The sequence below is a fragment of the Solanum verrucosum genome, unplaced genomic scaffold (assembly GCF_900185275.1).
Source record: "Solanum verrucosum unplaced genomic scaffold, falcon-dt-bn FXZP01000049.1, whole genome shotgun sequence".
Lineage (NCBI taxonomy): Eukaryota > Viridiplantae > Streptophyta > Magnoliopsida > Solanales > Solanaceae > Solanum > Solanum verrucosum.
Genome location: NW_026020221.1, coordinates 5,381,037 through 5,389,047, shown reverse-complemented (window position 1 = coordinate 5,389,047; position 8,011 = coordinate 5,381,037). Strand labels below are relative to the sequence as shown.

The following is an 8,011-nucleotide window of genomic DNA, read 5'->3' as shown; positions in this document are numbered from 1 at the left end:
ATAACAATTGCATAAACGGTGGGTCTCGGGCCTCTTTCGGACTACCACTGATTTTAAAACAAATAAAGACACATGTCTTTTCTACCCAGATGAGCGGGAAATCAGGAGTGGTGTGGAGGTCCAGTTCTGCAATTGCTCATCAGGTTCTGCATAACAGATGCCTGATGTCCCAACCAATTCCTCGATGACCGCATCAATCTCCTGAAAAAGACCCAGATTACTTCCCCGAGACCACCATCGTTGACATTTTCTCGTACCGAAAATGACTGGTATAGGTGAGGAATTGGCCTAGCCAATGCTTGATCAACACTCTTGTTCTTCATCTCTGCTTCGTCGTCTGTTGGGACATATCCCAAACCAAACTTTGCTCCTTTGGCGGGAATTTGGATAGGCTCGATGATTCCTTGAAAGTGCTTCCCCAATCCGAAATTTGGTTCGAAACCATTCTGGAGCATGACAGTAGCAATCATCTTGTACACGGCAGGCATAGGCGGTTGTGGAGCCAAGTCATCACCGGTGGCATTTACCAGCTCCACCGTGTAGAAATCACAAACTCGAGAGGCATCATCAACGATCGGTCCATACCCATTGGAATGACTCCCTTCACCATAAATAACCAATTCCTTATCCTTCCAAACAAACTTCATTAGTTGGTGAACGGTAGAAGACACAGCCCCAGCCATATGAATAAACGGTCTTCCCAGAAGTAAGTTGTAACTGGTGTTGATATCCAACACCTGGAACTCCACATTAAAATCCGCAGGACCCATTTGAATATCCAACTTTACTGCACCCAATGTGTCTCTTTGCATTCCGTCAAAGGCCCTCACATTAACTTGGTTCTGGTGAAGCTTTCCTAAGTCGAATTTCGGCTGCCTCAAAGTCGAAAGTGGGCAAATATTAAGGCCGGATCCATCATCGACCAAGACGCGATTAATTATCTTATCTCGACACATACAGGTGACGTGCAGAGCTTTGTTGTGCATCGTCCCTTCAAAGAGCAGCTCTTCGTCACAAAAATTGATTCGGTGTCCTCGGATGACCTGGTTTATCATGGCTACTAAATTGTCACTGTTAGTACCCACAGGCACGTAAGTATCATCCAAAGCCCTCATCAGAGCCTGCCTATGCAACTGCGAACTCATCAATAAGGACCACACAGAGATCTGAGACGGCGTCTTCTCCAAATGCTTCACAATCAAATAATCTTGCGACTGCATTTTTCTCCAGAATTCCTCGGCCTCAGCTTCACTGATCAGCCTTTTTGTTTGGTCCTTCTTCTGCCCTCCTTGGGCCAATTCTTCCGATATGTAGCACCTGCCGGATCTGGTCATGCCTTGAGTAACAGCTGTTTCAATCACAAATTTTGGTCGGGTAAGAGTTTTTCGTGGCACCAAGGCAAAAGCCTTCTCGGGTGTCAGAATCACAAACTCTTTCTTTCCTCTGATGCTCAACGAAGCTACAGCCTTTTCCAGTTCATCAGGAGCAATCAAAACTATTGCCTTTGTAACGCACCAGTCATCATCTGTCTTTATCATATTGATAGTGGCGCCTCCATGATTCGGCAAAGGATTGCTATTGACATTGGGCGCAACTCTCGGAAGAGAGACCACATTCTGGTCAATCAGGTCTTGAATCTTATGCTTCAGGTTGATACAATCTTCAGTATCATGTCCAACACAGTTAGAGTGATACGCGCACCTCTGATCAGGCCTGTAAAACTTTGACCTAATATCAACTGGCTTGGGACCCACTGGATGAATATATCCTGCCGCAGTTAATCGCTCGAACAACTTTGTTCGGCTTTCAATAAGCGGAGTGAAAATTCTAGCAGGCTTCTTCTCGAATCTAGGACGGGAGGGATCGTGATTGCCCTATTGCGGAAGAGGCATTTGACGATAATTTAAAGCACTTGGATGGGGGGCTTGATATCTGGGATATAAGTTGGTTTGGTAGTTTGGTTGTGGAGCTTGGTAGTTCGAGGGGGTATTTTGGTAAAGTGGAGCTGGGGTTTGGTACATTGGGGGAGGCGTTTGGTAATTTGTCTAAATGTTGGCACAGTTGGGGGCGGCATTTCGGTAGTGATGAGATGGAGTCTGGTAAACTGGAGGGGGAGTTTGGTAATTAGGAGGGGGTGTGTTTTGATAGTTGGGAAGAGGGGTATTTTGGTAATTGGAGGGAGGGGTATTTTGGTAATCAGCCTGTGCATAAAAAGTCGGGTACAAACTCGGTGAAGGTCGAAAATGACCTTGGTATGATGATGACTTCTTCGGGGTCTTTCTCCCCTCATAAGAGATAGAGGACACATCCTCTCTTTTCTTCTTCAACAAGCTTGAAGATCCGGGCGAGGCAGCAACACGGGCAATCTTCCCGATTCTCAATCCATCCTCGATAGTCTCACCTACCTTGACTATCTCAGCAAATTTTTCTCCAACGAGTAACATAATTCTGTCATAGTATTCGGGCTCCTGCACCCGCACAAACACTTCGACAATTTCCTTTTCTAGCATAGGAGGTCTAACTCTAGTTGCCTCCTTTCACCATCTGTATGCAAATTCTCTGTAGCTTTCGGTCGGCTTCTGCTTCATCTTCTCCAAGGAGTACCGATAAGGAACGATCTCCACATTGTAGGCGAATCGTTCGACGAAGTCCTTAGCCAAAGCGTTCCAGCTAGACCACTGTTTCGTTTCATGAGACGTAAACCATTATAGAGCCTATCCGCTCAAACTTCGGCTAAAAAGCCGCATTAACAAGGCTTCGTCTCTTCCAACTCCCACGAGTTGGTCACAGTAGGCCCTCAAGTGTGCTAAGGGATTCCCCATTCCTCCGAAGATGTCAAATTTTGGCACCTTGAACCCTTCCGGGAGGTCCAAATTCGGGTGAATGCATAGATCTTCATAACTCAACCTGGCGACCTCAGGAATGCAGTTCAACTCCTTCATGGCTTTTCTAATTTCCTCCTTCATATCTATCCTGGCGATCTCTTCCTTTTACCTCCACTCTCTCTCTCTCTCCTTATAGTGGTCGAGCTCCGAACTATGGCATCATGCTCGTTGGGGACTGGTATTTGGAAAATGGCTTTTTACGGTAGTAGTGGAGCGATAGAGGGACTCTGGGGAAAAGTCTAGGGGTTGCTGTGAAGGAGGAAAGTGCGTGGGTTATTAGCGTTTTGGCTATTGGGGGTAGGCCAGTTTGGTGGTTTGCATTAGGGGGAAGGAGTGGTGTTTGGAGGTTGGTATTTTGAGGAAGGGGTGGTGTTGGATAAGAGGCTGAGGCGTAGTTGGGGTTTTGGGTGGTAAGGTCAATGATGGAGGGATTACGAGTAGGACTTGAAGGCGGGTTTTGAGCTTGTTCCACGTTAGGAAGGGGAATTTGAGCTGGAGGTCTTTCGTCTGGTTGAATGTTGACAACAAATATCGGAGGAGGCAAATCCTATTTTTTCTGCATCTCGACCCTCATATCAGCAATTTGTTGCATTAACTGCAGGATCAGTTCATTTTGGTCGGCAAGGACGGGCTAAGCAACCACGACATCAGTAAGGCCAGTTTCTTCGTTGTTATCACCCATTGCTGCTTTTCCCTATAGTGAACTTTGACTGGGAAAGGAATCTGTAGGCCCTTTTGATCTGGTAAAATAGGGGTTTTCAGTCAATGTATCAACACAAATAAGTTCTAACTACCTGTAGAGAAAAACAACTCAAAGGCACATCTGTCAGTATTAGTTCTGGATGAATAATGCAAGATATCACATAGAAAGTAGATAAACACGTAAAAGTTGTTTTGTTTGAGGACACGTTAACCCACGAGTAATGGGGACTGATTTTTTGAACAAACAGGAATTTACTTGTTTTATTTTGGGGATAGTGACTCAGAAAGGCTAAATTGCGTTGAGCTGAGGTCTTCTTGCTGCATCTTCTGGCATCTGTTGATCTGGACTCAATGTTTCCTTGTAGAATGAAAGAGGGGTAAAAGAAAATTTGAAAAAGATAGGGGCCGGGCCTTGAAAGGTTGCCTACGTATCTCCGAAGGAGAATTCAGGCCCTACGTAGTTCGAATACAAAGGAAAATTTCATTTGCATTCATTCATTTCTGGTGATTACAAGGAAAGTGAAAAACAGATAATAAAGCTCCTAAAAGATAGATGGTGCCTTCACCGAAGCTTCTTCCTCTGAGTGTCGTATTAGCCATGGGGGACAAACTCAACTCGGATCTTTCCCATGTTGACGAGGGATTCCACGTCATAGCGAAACTTGAGGCACCTCCCAATTTTGTGATCGATGGCATCATGATAAGGGCAGGGCTTCCAGATCTCAATTCCAACGGGATCGATTGCTTCATCATCCTTACTGATAGAGGCCAAGACTCCTTTTTGAACTAACAGATTGTAGATATCCAGCAACGTTTTCTTCAAAGGCGTGAAGTAGTGACAATAAAACAAAGTGTGCTTAGTGACCGACATATTAGGCTCATGTTGGTCACAGGTAAGGACGGTGTTCCTACCCCACATATACGGGATCTCCCCAATGTTGATCAGGTTGCGGATCCCTGCCTTAAGCTCTACACATTCCTCTATAGTGTGTCCTCTTTGGTTCGGGTGGTAGGCGCATGTCTTTTGAGAGCTTTCATGCCCAAACCCAAAAGTGGTTCTTTCGAGAGGCTTCAGCATACCTGACGTCTTAAGGTGCTCGTAAATGAGAGCACACGACACGACTCTTGCCCCCACGCTATGTGTCCGCTCATAAGCTGGGAGAGTGATCTTTTTGTCTCCTCCCTTCAAACGTCCTAGGAAGGGAGGCATATAGATGATTTCATCATCGGCATCTTCTTCAGTAGCTCCAGGGTGAGTGTCTTCGGGACCACTATTTACTTCTTGATTGAAGAAAGAGCATTTTCCGCGTATCCTTTGAAGTCTCATAGTTATGTCTTTCTTGAAGACGTCATGTTCCTTCCGCACAACAACTGTCTTTTTACTTATAACATCGCATTTGGTCATCTTTGCTGCCAATTTCGCGTCTAGTGCCGCATTTGCTGCTTGTGCGACCACGGTGGCAAACTCCACTTCTATTCCCCTTTCTCTGGTTTCTTGGATATCTCGCCTGAGCCGATGCAATTCCATCCTCAAATCCTCCTCAGTTAGCTCTATCTCGATTCCCTTGCCCTTTTCCATCTTAGCAGCAATTTCACCTTTCTGAGATGATAGAGTAATATTTTAGGATTTGGTAGTAAGATTTTATTTCTTGCTGAGAAACTTAAGACTCATGGAATTTTGGTCGGACATTTGGTAGTGACTTGTATTTGGTGTTGGGGAAATTTTCAGAAAATTTTCGAAAAGGAGTGGGCTAGAAATGTCCTCATTCAAAGCAACAATATCACGTAATCAGTTAAAACACATAAGCATATATCGCGCGTCCTAAACAATTAGGGAGCCCTTTTATGCCAAGGGTAGGTCTAGCGTATTTGAAAGATGTAAGTATAGAATTGAACCATTTTGTTACCTCAAATCAAATTTCGCATAAAAAATGAGGTGCGAAAATAAGCAGGGGGAAGTAGGGAATACACAAAAAACACAAAGGAAAGGCCCACACAGGGGTCATTTGAAAAGAGTACCAAAATACAAGAAAGGCAAGCCCACGCAGGGGCAAACGACAATAAGTACATATAGAAAAACCCACGCAGGGGCGAAATTCGCTAAGATGTTCCCAACGGCCCCGCCTCTTATCTGCTCCTCTTGTTCTGTGCCATGAGATGTTGAAGCCTGTATTGATCATTAGCAAGTATCCTTCACTCCGACGACCTTTCTCTTCCCAGTCTTCGAGACACATTCCGCTTTTCTTATCTCCAATCCACAAGTTAAGCTCTCCCAAATCGCTTTCCAAGCTTTCTAATTCTTGAGTTACGCCCTCGAGGGCGTACTTATCCTCTTCTTGCTTTCGGAGAAATTCCTCATGCATTTCCTGGGCTACTCTTCTTACCTCTCTTAGTTCTATCAAAGCTTTGGACTCTTTGTCCTCTACACTGCAGTAAATGTTCGGAACTGAGAAGGAGATACCTTGTATATTACGCTTCAACCAAGCTTTGTAAGTTTCATCGTACCCCGCCTTAAATCGATCTGCGGCAATGGTGTCGTCTTTCATTCGCACTACTCTTTTTCATTCTCTCAGCATCTCTGAAGCCTCAGACACTCTATCATCCCCGATGTCGAACACATAGATACGATAGTATGCTTCTGAAGGTATAGTCTGTCTTCTTCCGAACTGTCTCAGGACCCGGATGGGTGCATATGGGCAAATACCTCGAATACCTGGCAAAGGAAGTACAAGTTATATGCCGCCCCGTACTATGGCATCTTTCGAAATGAAACGGTCGAACATCCACTGGATGTTTTCTTCTCTCAACTCAGAAAAAATTTGAGCCCATCTTTCCCTGGTTCTTCTTTTTTCTAAGTCTGCCCAGAACAACATGTCATTCAAACTATTAAGAGCGTTATGCTCATCGAGGATATGGAGGTTTTGAGTTCCGTGTCTCTTCACCAAGTGACTCATTATCCACTATTGAAGAAGAAGGTTCCAACCCTGAAAGTAACGATGCCCTTCCTTGCATTTTCCCAAAGCACGGTACATGTCGGAAAGGATGACAGGTGCGATAGGATAATACTTTACTTGCCCTTGGTTTAGATGCCCGTGGAACAGAGTGTGCGCAAGCATTATCACTTGGGTGTTGATACTGAGGTTCGAGCCGTGTGGGAAAACCATAGTGCCTAGTAGTGCGATAGTAAATGTCAAAGGTCTTATCTCGTCCCATTCTCTGAAAGTGACCCTGAACTCTTGGTTGTAATTCGTATAGAAACTCGCATGCCCGAATCTGACATAGAGATCCATAAAAGAAACGCTAGAACCCTCGGCCCAGTAGGCGCAATCCTTTCTTAATCCGAGCCAGTTTACAATATCCTCGAGGGTAGGCTTGTTAGGAATTAGGATGTTTTCCCGCTTTCTCACCCTTCTTTCAACCCTGTACCGACTGTGTCTATTCCATCCCAAATTTCCTCAATTGTCGGAGTTATTTCCGTCGTTCCAAATCGAAACACCATTTTCTCATTGTCCCAAAACCTGTTAGGACTTCAATCAGCTCGGGCCACCCAACCATATTTATGAGTTCTGTTAGGGCTCATATATATTTATTGAGGTCCCTTTTGTGAAATGTATTGAGGTCGTTGTACCACATCTTAAGCAGAACTGGAGCTTCCACTACCATGTCGAATTTGGGAAATTGATCCATACCTACAAAATAAAACACGGTTAAGATTCCCCCCCCCCCAAAATAGGTAACAATCAGGTTTCCACACATACATCTTTCAAATGTCAAACAATATGATATATCGTTAGGTCGTGCACCTTGGACATGATTTTGGCGGTTTCACTAATGGACTTAATACCCCTTGGGTATTAAGCCGTCTTAGGCTAATGCTTAGATTTGGATTTGGTTTCGCTCTACTCTAGGTTGACTAGAATTGGTTAAGAAATGACGGTTACCCGAGTCGGACAAACAACGGGGTGAAGTCTAATAAACGACGTTGGATGACCACAAACTAACTATTCGTTTATCGCTTCCAAAGAATGTCAACTTGTGTTTTTTCTGAAGGACAGCCGTGGTAAACCACGTAACCGCCTTTTTTCCTAATGCAGTCTATTTGCCATTTGGCGGAATCGGGTGCCATGAATGCCACAATTCAATATAAGCGATAAAAAAAACAAGTAGACAGTTAAAACACATAGCCAAATAAATTAATCTTAAGGTTAGAACCATTCAAATCCCCAGCGGAAGTCGCCATTCTGTTTTATTTAAAAAATATTTTAAAACTGGTTTAAGAGTCGCCATTAATTTTTTATGTAAAATCAAGAAAACTGATTTTCAATTGATTAAAACAGGAAATCGATTGAAAATATTTAAAGAGGGGTTCGGGGTTCCTATTAATATTCTAGAAAGGTTTTTAAGGCATCTAGAATATCCGCTAA

General features: G+C 44.1%; 1 pseudogene; it reads right to left on the bottom strand.

Moving 5' to 3' along the window:
- Window positions 1-6,319: 6,319 nt before the first annotated feature.
- On the bottom strand, window positions 6,320-7,274 carry LOC125831136 (uncharacterized; annotated as a pseudogene).
- Between the last annotated feature and the right edge of the window lie 737 nt (window positions 7,275-8,011).